Source organism: Rhinoderma darwinii, chromosome 7 (assembly GCF_050947455.1).
Source record: "Rhinoderma darwinii isolate aRhiDar2 chromosome 7, aRhiDar2.hap1, whole genome shotgun sequence".
Classification (NCBI taxonomy): Eukaryota; Metazoa; Chordata; class Amphibia; order Anura; family Rhinodermatidae; genus Rhinoderma; species Rhinoderma darwinii.
This window is the reverse complement of record NC_134693.1, coordinates 95,289,087-95,301,396: the sequence shown is the minus strand read 5'-3', so window position 1 is coordinate 95,301,396 and position 12,310 is coordinate 95,289,087.

Sequence of the window (12,310 nt, the reverse complement as noted above, 5' to 3'; positions counted from 1 at the left end):
ATCCAGCATGTATTACTGGGAGGGGCATATCCACAGAAGAAAAGTAGCAGCTTAGCGTAACACATTTAAATCCAGGTAACCACTAACCTATTTAAAAAAAAATCCATGTCAAAGGTGTCCATAGCCTCTGCAAATGATTAGTTACATGGACAAGTTATGGAAAAGTATAAGTTAGTTGTGAACAAAGTCAGGTTGTAGAAATAATATGGGTTTCTGTCCACACTGGAAGACTCTGACCTCTTCTACTGTCATGGAGTGTTCTTCCTCTTCTGAGGTGTCAGGTGGTGATGTTACTACTCCTATATTCTTCTTCCATTAGGTTAAATCACAACTTAACACATGAAAGTGGTCGGAAATCCAGTGTGCAGTATTCTATTGAGGTCTTTTTAAAAGTTCTCATTCCTCGTTCTCATTCTCATTAAAAAAGTACAGTTGGCCCTTGGAGTGGTCTAACTGGCTCCTAAAGCCAACAGTATTTGGTCCATCTCTGGGCATAATGTTAATCATAATTTAGTATGTGGAAACATTTGTCTTGGTTTATGTGCATATATTTACATATTAATGCTCCGTTACTCAACTGAAATCTTTTCTTTTCTGAATTTCATCCAGTTTCCAATCTGAAATAAAACAAACTTGAAGGGACGTTGAAGTGAATGTCTGTCTACTCATAAGCCGTTTTGCTGATGGTTGAGTGAAGATTTAGCCTATCAGACCACTTTAAAATGAAAGAAACGGGAGATATCACAAAAAAATAATTTCTTTAGATGCTTATTTTATTACAAGTCAGTCAATTGTGTTTCCATTGAAAAGTGGGCACTAAATAGATTACTGCTTTACACGGTCAAAACAGTCAGGGGGGTGGAAATATAAGATAGCTATAAAAACAAATCTTGTAATGATTAACCCAATCGTAAGATCATATAAAGTCATTATGATTACTGAAAAATGTATAATCATTGCATCTGTAGAAAAAAGTTCACCAACAACCAGCTGTATGCCAATGGAGGACACAAGTTTCTGCAAAAAGCACAAAATTACTTTGACTGAATAGCAACTTCAATGTCTCCCCGTCAACTTTGATGGCTGTTGTGTGTAAGGGTTGATGCAAGGTGGCGGTCAGTCAATGATGAGAGGGCCACAGGAGGTGGGGGAAGTGTTCCCCCTTATTAATGTAGGACTTCTAACGAATAATCCGCTGTATGCTGCGTATGGATCTATTAATTAAAAGGCACTATATTTTTTGTGTCGGTTTGGGCTTCATAATAAAGTGGATCGGTCCCAACAATATGCTCCCCTTAAGGACACAGCCTGTTTTGGCCTTCAGGACACAGCCAATTTTTTCAAATCCTACATGTTTCACTTTATGTGGTAATAAATTCGGAATGCTTTTACCTATCCAAGCGATTCTGAGATTGTTTTCTCGTGACACATTGGACTTTGTTACTGGCAAAATTTGCTCGATACATTAAGTATTTAATTGTGAAAAACACCAAAATATAGCGAAAAATTTGCATTTTTCTAAATTTATATGTATTTGCTTGTAAGACAGATATTAATTAGCAACAATTTTGTGTGGTATTACTATCACCCATATGTCTACTTTAGATTGGCATTGTTTTTAGAACATCCTTTTATTTTTCTATGACATCACAAGGATTAGAACTTTAGAAGCAATTTCTCACATTTTCAAGAAATTTTCAAGGCTATTTTTACAGGGACCAGTTCAGTTGTGAAGTGGATTTTAGGGCCTTATATATTAGAAACCCTCTAAGTCACCCCATTTTAAAACCGTCACCCCTCAAAGTATTCAAAACAGCATTTAGAAAGTTTCTTAACCCTTTAGATGTTTCACAGGAATTAAGGCAAAGTAGATGTGACATTTTCAAATTTCTTTTTTTTTTTGTTGCAGAAATTCATTTTTCATGAATTTTTTTTGTAACACAAAGTTTTACCAGAGAAACACAACTCAATATCTATTGCCCAGCTTCTGCAGTTTTTAGAAATACCCCACATGTGGCCCTAGTGCACTTATTGACTGAAGCACAGGCCTCAGAAACAAAGGAACACCTAGAGGATTTTGGGGCCTCCTTTTTATTAGAAAATATTTTAGGCACCATGTTGGGTCTGAAAGGCTCTTGCGGCGCCAAAACAGTGGAAATCCACCAAAAGTGACCCCATTTTGGAAACTATACCCCTTGAGGAAATTATCTAGGGGTATAGTGAGCATTTTGACCCCGCAGGTTTTTTTGCATAAAATATTGGAAGTAGGCCGTGAAAATGAAAATCTACATTCTTTCAAAGAAAATGTAGGTTTAGCTAATTTTTTCTAATTTCCACAAGGACTAAAAGGAGAAAATGCACCACTACTTTTTGTAAAGCAATTTCTCCCGAGTAAAACCATACCCTGCATGTGGTCATAAAAGGCTGTTTGGATACACGGCAGGGCTTAGGAGGGAAAGAGTGCCATTTGGCTTTTGGAGCTCAAATTTAACAGGAATGGTCTGCGGAGACCACGTCGCATTTGCAAAGCCCCTAAGGGACCAAAACAGTGAATTCACCAAAAAAGTGACTCCATTTAGGAAACTACACCCCTTGAAGAATCCATCTAGGGGTGTAGTGAGCATTTTGAACCCACAGGGTTTTCATAGATTTTTATTAGAATTGGGAAGTGAGGATAAAAAAAATCCTTTTTTTTCAATAAGACCTAGCTTTAGCTCAAAATGTTTCATTTTCTCAACAAATAAAGGAATAAAAGAACCCCAACATTTGTAAATAAACTTCTCTGGGGTACGGCAATACCCCATTTGTGGTCATAAACTGCTGTTTGGGTACACAGCAAGGATCAGAAGAGAAGGAGCGCCATTTGGCTTTTGGAGCACAGATTTTGCTGGATTGGTTTCTTGACACCATGTCACTTTTGCAAAGCTCCTAAGGTACCAGAACAATGGAAACTCCCCAAAAGTGACTCCATTCACGAAACTACACCCCTTGAGGAATTCATCTAGAGGTGTAGTGAGCATTTTGACCCCACAGATGTTTCATAGATTTTATTAGAATTGGGCAGTGAAAATAAAAAAAATAATTTTTCTTCAATAAGACGTAGTTTTAGTTGTAAAGCAACTTCTCCTGTGTACGGCAATACCACATATGTGGTCATAAACTGCTGTTTGGGCACAGAGGAGGGCTCAGAAGGGAAGGAGCACCATTTGGCTTTTGGAGTACAGATTTTGCTGGATTGGTTTCTGGGCGCTATGTCGCATTTGCAAAGTCCCTGTGGGTCCAATACATTGGATCCCCCCCAGAAGTGACCCCATTTTGGAAACTACACCCCTCAAGGTATTGACCTAGGGGTGTACTGTGCATATTAACCCCACAGGTGATTGGCAGAAATTGGTGTGCACTCGATGTTGCAGAGTGAAAATGGGATTTTTTCCATAGATATGCCAATATGTGGCGCCCAGCTTGTGCCACTGGAGAGACACACCCCAAAAATTGTTAAAAGGGTTCTCCCATGTATGCCGATGCCATATATGTGCTGTTTGGGCACACTGTAGGGTTCAGTAGGTAGCGCCATTAGGCTTTTGGAGCGTGGATTTTGCTTGTAGTAGTTTTGTTTGGAGTCTTACTGGTGTTTCCGTTTATAATGTGGGGGTACATGTAAGCCGGGCGGAGTATATAAGGGGCATAGTCAGGTGGTATAATAATGGGGTAAAAAAAAACCAATAAAATAATCCATAGATGTGTGTTACGCTGTGACACAATCCTTTCTGCACAGGCCGGTGTCGCACTAATAAATGGTCTTTACTTATTCCCCTTTTGGTCCACACTCGGGATCTTTGCAGTTTGAGGAATTTTGCTGGCAAGTGTTGTCCTGGTATAATACGGGCATCCTTCCAGCAGATATGTTTGAGCCCTCCCTTTCCTGGTTCCCTAATTTTAGGGGCCTTGATAATTCGCCACTTGAAACAGAAGAAACGTTCCCCTCGGGCTGGCACAACTGCATATTTTTATTTCCTGGCTTATTGGAGCCTTAACTAATTTAATTTTTTCATAGACGTAGTGGTATGACGGCTGTTTTTTTTTGCGGGACGAGCTGGAGTTTTTATTGGTACCATTAAGGCTTTTTGATCACTTGTTATCCTTTTTTTTTGGGAGGCAACGTGACCAAAAAACAGCAATTCTGGCATATTTTTTAAATTCTTTTTATACAGCGTTCACCATGCGTTATAAATTACATGTTACCTTTTATTCTGCGGGTCAGTCCGATTCTGGCGATACCTAATTTATAGCACTTTTTATGTTTTACAACTTTGTGCACAATAAAATTACTTTTGTAAAGAGCCATAACGGTTTTAATTTTTTCGTTGCTGTATGAGGGCTTGTTTTTAGCGAGACGAGTTATAGTTTTTATAGACACCATTTTTGGGTACATGCGACTCTTTGATCACTTTTTATTTCAATTTTTGGAAGACAAAGTGACCAAAAAATAGCAATTATGTCAATATTTTTTAGTGTTTTTTTTTACGGCGTTCACTGTGCGGAATAAATAACATAATATTTTTATAGTTAAGGTTGTTACGGTCGCAGCGATACCAAATATGTATGGCTTTATTATTTTCTTCAATAATAAATGACTTGATAAGCGAAAAAGGGCGATTGTGTTTTGTGTTATTATTTGAAACTTTTATTGTATTTTTTACAACTTTTATTTAGACTTTTTTTTTACACTTTTATTTAGTCCCACTAGAGGACTTGAATGTCCAACTGTTTGTTTGATGTTCTAATACATTGCACTACCTATGTAGTGCAATGTATTGGAACTGTCAGTTGTTCACTGACAGCAAGCCGATCAGGTTCCGCCTCTGGGCGGGGCCTAATTAGCTTACGTAATGGCAGACAGGAGTCAATTGTTAGGGCTCCTGTTGCCATAGTAACAGTCGCCAGCCTTGCCATCGCATGGTAAGGCTGCCGATTTACTACAAACCTTTAGGATGCAGTGATCACAATGGATCGCTGCATCGAAGGGGTTCATGGCAGGAATCGGAGCTAGCTCCGGTTCCTGGCGATAGATCGGGGTGTCCGCTGTAACATACAGCGGACACCCACTGCTGATGACGCCGGCTCAGCTTCTGAGTCGGCGCCATCTTGCCGATGGTACCGGAAGCCTCCTGGGCCCCGCCGACGACGGGGCATAGGAGGATTCCGTTACTGGCAGACCGGGAGGTAAGCATTAGCCCTCCGATCGCCTTTGCAGCCACCGGCAACCCAGCGATCACGTTGCTGGGGTGCCGGTGGCTATAAACTCCTCACATGCTGCGATCTCTATTGAACGCAGCATGTGATGGGTTAATCAATCAGATCGGAGGCTAGCTCCGGTCCTGGCCGATACCCCAGGGTGCCAGCTGTAACATATGTAACTTATATATAAAAAAATAAGGGTCAACATTCAATTTGAGCACATGAATTTTACAATCCATCTAATGAAAATGGTTTAAACTCCAAAACATTTATCTAACCAACGTAGAACCTTATTGGAGAAAAGAAACCGTAGTTACACCAATATAAGGTTAAACCATGATACATTTTATTTCATCATTTTAACCCCTTCCCACTTTTGGGCGTGACTGTACGTCTGAAATCAAAGTGATTTCCCGCAATAGGGCGTACAGGGATGCCCAAGCTTTAAACTATCACCATGTCAACAGACATGGTGACAGCGTCCTGATCGCAACGGTCATAGACCGTTTCCGAGCAGGACTCGCGGCACAGGACCAATCAGAGTGGTCCCGTGCCGGCATGAGCTGTGATTGGCCAGTCAGTACTGACAGGCAAATCACAGCGCAGGAGACTTGTTTTGCCGGCATCTCGGCTCTGACAAGCTCATTTCTGTCAGAGAGCTTATCAGTCGGAAGCCAGTGAGAGGAAAGAACAGTTGTTAAAAAACAAAACCCAGCGATATGCCCCTGTTGTGACCAGTGATCACCACCTTTGGTGCCCACTGGTTGTAAGATATATAATTATATAATTTCAGTCACCCACAGTGTCCTTCTGCCGTGTGATCTGTGCCTAGCGATCACCTGTCGCAGTACCTGGTCGCCATCACCCTGCTGTGTCCCTAGATTTCCCACTGCCCGAGTTCCCTGTTAGGTAGCAATGCCACATCTCATTTAGTGTTCTCCCTGGTAGGTAGGGTACGCTTACTCTTTGAATACAGCAGGGTTGCTGGTCTGTCCTCATTGCGCAGTTGAGAATAGCGCTGTTTATTTTTTGTTAAAAAAAAAGTTACAAAAAAAGTGAGTTAGTTAGTAGCTGAACAAAATTATGGCCAAAAGAGTCTTCACAGCCGAGGAAGCGTTTGAGATGATGTGCTCTGATACGGACAACGCGAGTGAAGGTGAAGCACAGTTCGTGCTTCCATCTTTATCCCCCGTCGGCGCAGAAGAGCCGTAGGTCTTGCTCTGCCTGAGCTGACATGGGTAGCTGCGGACAATTATACCCCCCAGATGCCTGAATTTACAGCCCCCTCAGGCATTCAAATTGACACTACGGCTTTCAGCCCCATTGATTATTTTAAAGTTGTATTTTTTTTTTAAGACACCCTTTTAGAATGAATTGTCCAGCAGACCAACATATATGCGGAACAATTTATCGCCTAGAATCCCGACTCATTTTATGGGAGAGGCCAAAATTGGACCCCCACAAACGCAGTGGAATTGCGGAAGTTTTGGGGCTTATTTTTAAGTTTTGGTCTCATAAAAAAGCCCAGTATTACAGACTATTGGTCCCCTGATATTTCATATAATACCCCCCTTTACCGCACAGTAATGACAAGGATGCGATTCGAAGCCATCGTAAATTTCCTTCATTACAATGATAAGTCCGTGCCCACCCCCACATGACCCACATTTTGATAGGCTGTATAAAATAAGACCATTGATTGCCCACTACTCCCAAAGTTTTTCCCAAGTTTATACCCCCCAACAAAATATTTCGGTAAGATTCAAGGGTAGACTGCACTTCAGGCTGTATCTACCCAACAAAAGAGCCCGGTACAGCATAAAACTGTACAAACCCTGTGAAAGTGCCACCGGTTACACTCACTCTTTTAGGGTTTGAGGGGAAAGACTCCCATATAGATCCCCCAGTATGCCCCCCCCCCTCCTAGGAATTAGTGGAAAGATCGTATGGGATCTTATCCATCCTTTACTTGGCAAAGGATAACATCTTTATCTGGATAACTTTTACAACCGTGTCCTATTGCTAAAAGTTCTGTCATCCAAATCCACATTGGCGTGCGGAAAACAATCCGCAAAAATCAGAAGGGCCTCCCCAAAACTTTGCTGGGTCAGATCCTAAAATTAGGAGAGAGCAGAGCTGTCTGCAGCGACTATATGCTCCTCCTGAAGTATAAGGATAAAAGGGATGTCCTTATACTGACCAGCATTCATGACAACAGAGGCAGCCTTGTCCCCAGGGCCGCCATCAGGAATTTCAGGGCCCCCTACAGCTAAATTTTCGGGGCCCCCCTACCGTGGCACCGCCTGTTAACGGTACTCCGTCCAGCACTATATCATGGTACCCAGGGCCGCCATCAGGGGGGGGTATTAGGAGTACTGATGTGAGAGGCCCGGCCAAACCTAATTGAAAGGGGGGCCCGGCAAACTGCCGCGACTTGCCTTTGGTAGAAAAAAAACAGGCCCCTGCAATGGGGCCCGTTTTTTTCACCAAAAGAATGTCATGAGCTGCGGGCCCCCCTTTCAATTAGGTTTGGCCGGGCCTCTCACATCAGTACCCCTAATACCCCCCCTGATGGCGGCCCTGGGTAGCATGGGGGTCGTCATGGGGGCCGTCAAACACCGCTGCCCGTGCGACCGATCACGCGCACCCGCAAACTCCCGCGCATGCGCACCGGCGACCGCCTGGAACCGCGCACCGAATTTTGAGGCAGATTTTGACCTGCCCACACTATCTTGCCGCGTTTTTTGCTCGCGGCGATTGAGGACAGCAGACAGAAAACGCAGCGAAAAATGCATTTTCTGCCTCCCATTGATTTAGATGGGAGGTCAGAGGCAAAACCGCGGCAAGAAAGGACGTGCTGCTTTTTCTTTTTTCCGCGACTGGCTCCCATTGATTTCAGATTAAATCAATGGGAGGCGGTTTTGGAAGTTGTTTGGTGCTGATTCTGACGCAGTGTCCGAGTCAATATCAAGGCCCAAAAACTCTGTGAACTGGGCCTTATTGTTAGGGCTTATTCAGACGAACGTGTAATACATCCGTGCAACGCGCGTGATTTTCACGCGCCTCGCACGGACCTATGTTACTCTATGGGGCCGTGCAGACTGTCAGTGATTTTCACACGCCTCGCACGGACCTATGTTACTCTATGGGGCCGTTCAGACTGTCAGTGATTTTCACGCAGCGTGAGTCCGCTGCGTAAAACTCACGACATGTCCGATATTTGTGCATTGTTCGCGCATCACGCACCCATTGAAGTCAACGGGTGCGTGAAAATCCCGCCCAGCACTTCTGCAGCCGTATAAACTATGAATGAAAACAGAAAAGCACCACGTGCTACAAACATACAAACAGAGTGTCATAATGATGGCGGCTGCGCGAAAATCACGCAGCCACGCATCATACGCTGCTGACACACGGAGCGGTTATGGACCTTTTGCAAGCGCAAAACGCCACGTTTTTGCGCGCGCAAAAAGCACACGCTCGTGTAAATCCGGCCTCAGGGTAGGAACACATTAGGCATGAACACTGCGGATTTTATGCAGCACATTTTATTGTGGATAATCCGCAGCGTATTACAGTCGCAGCAGAGGGGATGAGATATGAACAAATCTCATTCACACGCTGCAAAAATAATGGACCTGCAGTGTGGCTTTTGGCTTTTTAAGCCGCAGCGTGTCAATGTATTCTGTGGAATCGCCGCTCCTCTGTTGCGGAAATGCTGCGGTTCTGCCGCAAAAATCACACATGAGAAAAAAAAAAAGCCACTTTTTAAAATTTATAAAAAAGTTTAGACTTACCCCGGCCGTAGTCCTGGTGACGCGGTCCTCTATTCTTAGCGCAGCTCGGCCTCCTGTCATGACGTTTCATCCCATGTGACTGCTGCAGGTCACATGGTCTACAGCGTCATCCCAGGAGGCGGGGCTACGTTCAGAAGAGAGGGATGCGTCACCTAAACTACGGCCGGGGCAAGTCTAAACTTTTTCTTCCCTGCAGGATTCCCGCAGCGGACATGCCTCACCAAACCTGCGCCACTATTTGGTGCGGTTTTGCTGGCAGAATTCCCTGCGGCTACCGGGGCGGATAAGCTGTGTAGTTTTACTCAGCATATCCGCCTAGTGTGTCCCTTATGATGTCGCTCCTGGAGCTGCTGCCGCTCTCTAAATAGGCAGTTGGTTCAGTAGAATTTGGAATTATTTTTTTTTGTGAACCAGCTTAAAATAATACAAAACTTTTGTGTTAGGGCCTGTTCACATCACCGTTCGCAAGTTTAAACTTTTTATCAATTTAAAAAAGTACCTTTTTTTTTTCTCATTTGTGATTTTTGCGGCAGAACCGCAGCATTTCCGCAACAGAGGAGCGGCGATTCCACAGAATACATTGACACGCTGCGGCTTAAAAAGCCAAAAGCCACACTGCAGGTCCATTATTTTTGCAGCGTGTGGATGAGATTTGTTCATATCTCCTCCACTCTGCTGCGACTGTAATACGCTGCGGATTATCCACAATAACGTGGCGTTTTGCGCTTGCAAAAGGTCCATAACCGCTCCGTGTGTCAGCAGCGTATGATGCGCGGCTGCGTGATTTTCGCGCAGCCGCCATCATTATGACACTCTGTTTGTAGCACGTGGTGCTTTTCTGTTTTCATTCATAGTTTATATGGCTGCGGAAGTGCTGGGCGTGATTTTCACGCACCCATTGACTTCAATGGGTGCGTGATGCGCGAACAATGCACAAATATTGGACATGTCGTGAGTTTTACGCAGCGGACACACGGACACACGCTGCGTGAAAATCACTGACAGTCTGCACGGCCCCATAGAGTAACATAGGTCCATGCGAGGCGCGTGAAAATCACGCACGTTGCACGGATGTATTACACGTTCGTCTGAATAAGCCCTAACAATAAGGCCCAGTTCACAGAGTTTTTGGGCCTTGATATTGACTCGGACACGGCGTCAGAATCAGCACCAAAAAACTTCCAAAACCGCCTCCCATTGATTTAATCTGAAATCAATGGGAGCCAGTCGCGGAAAAAAGAAAAAGCAGCACGTCCTTTCTTGCCGCGGTTCCGCCTCTGACCTCCCATCGAAATCAATGGGAGGCAGAAAATGCATTTTTCGCTGCGTTTTTTGTCTGCTGTCCTCAATCGCCGCGAGCAAAAAACGCAGCAAAAAAACGCAGCAAGATAGTGTGGGCAGGTCAAAATCTGCCTCAAAATTCTTTAAGGAATTTTGAGGCAGATTTTTTTTTGCCTGCAAAATACTGTGTGAACAGGGCCATACATAAATAGCACTTTGAGATAATTTACTCACCGTGTCAGAAGAGCTGCTCCCACTCAAGTCCTCTTCCGGCGATGTCTTCCAGGCGAGGTCTTCGGTCCAGACGTCCAGTCCTTCACCTCCAGCCAGGCTCCAGGTAAGTTTTGTCCATGTGTGTCCGCGGCTGATCGCGGGTGCGCGCGCGGGCGGTCTCCAGTGCGGGCGTTCGTGGGTGCGCGCTCGCGAGTGCGCACGCGCGGGAGTTTCCTTGTGCGCGCGATCGGGTGCGCGCGCGCCGGCGGACTGTTTGACGGCCCCCCATGACGAGGGGAGGGGGCCCGCAGCAGCAGCAGCAGCAGCAGCTCACGACATTCTTTTGGTGAAAAAAACGGGCCCCATTACAGGGGCCCGTTTTTTCCTACCAAAAGAATGTTGCGGCAGTTGCCGGGCCCCCCTTTCAGTTAGGTTTGGCCGGGCCCCTCACACCACTACCCCTAATACCCCCCTGATGGCGGCCCTGCTTGTCCCTGTACGTGGATCCACCACCCAAGTTCCCAAACCATATTGTGTACAGGAGTACAACAAACATATGGGTGGCGTTGACCTGTCTGACCAGGTCATAAAACCGTACAGCGCCATGCGCAAGACCAAGGTATGGTATAAAAAGCTGTCAGAGCATCTTATACAGATGGCTTTATACAATGCCTTTGTCCTCTGCAGATATGCCGGCAGTGGGGACACGTTACTGCAATTTCAGGAAAAGGTCATCAAGTCCCTAATATTTGATGACCAGGAAGGGGAGGGCAATTCACCCGGGTTCTTCCGTCAGCAGGACGCCACATTCGTAAGGACGCCACATTCGTAAGGACGCCACATACCAATGTGAGACGTGTCCCACAAATCCCGGCCTGTTCATGAAACAATGTTTCAAAATATACCATACCTCCTTGGATTTTTAATTTATTTATTCTTCATTCACCTTTTCTGTCTCCCATATTGGCCATGACCAATTATTAATTTTTTTTACTGATCAGCCCCATTTAAAATTTGATAATTTAGAATTTGTAAAAAAAACCACCTAAAACAAAACTTCTCACTATACCAAGGACCCGAGGGAGTGTCTGTCTCATCCAGGTTGCAAATCTGGGTGAGAGTAATAAATCCAGATGAGATTGGTTGTCTAAGCAAATTTTTTTGCTGAGGCCTTTGATTTGTATTTTCGGCTGGATTTTATGGAATGGTTGGTAGTGGGACCTGCCATTCCCTCTCCCTCCATAGCGGGTTTTCCAGGTTGCCCTCTTTAGTTACTAAAATTAAAGTATTATTATACCCCTAGATGAATACCTAGAGGGTTGTCACTTCACAAATTAAAAAATCTCACTATACCCCTAGATGAATACCTTGAAAGGTGTTACATTACAATCTAAATCTTCTCACTATACTGCTAGATTAATTCTTTGAGGGGTTTAGTTTCCTAAATGGGGTCACTTTTCTGGGTTTCTAATGTTTTCACACCCCAGATCCTCTGTTTTCATGACACAGGGCAGTAAATGCCATCGTAGTAGGCCTCAGATGTTGCATGGTTCTCTTTACCTTCTGAGCCCTGCCATGTTCTCAAACAGCAGTTTATCTCCACAAATGGGGTATTGCCGTATTCAGGAGAAATTGCGTAACAAACTGTGGGTGCTTTTTCTCCTTTAACCCCTTGTGAAAATGATGAATTTGGGGCTAAAGCAACATTTTCTTTGAAAAAATCTACATTTTATTTTTTTACTGCCCAGTGTATTAAACACCTGTGGGGTCAAAATGCTCAC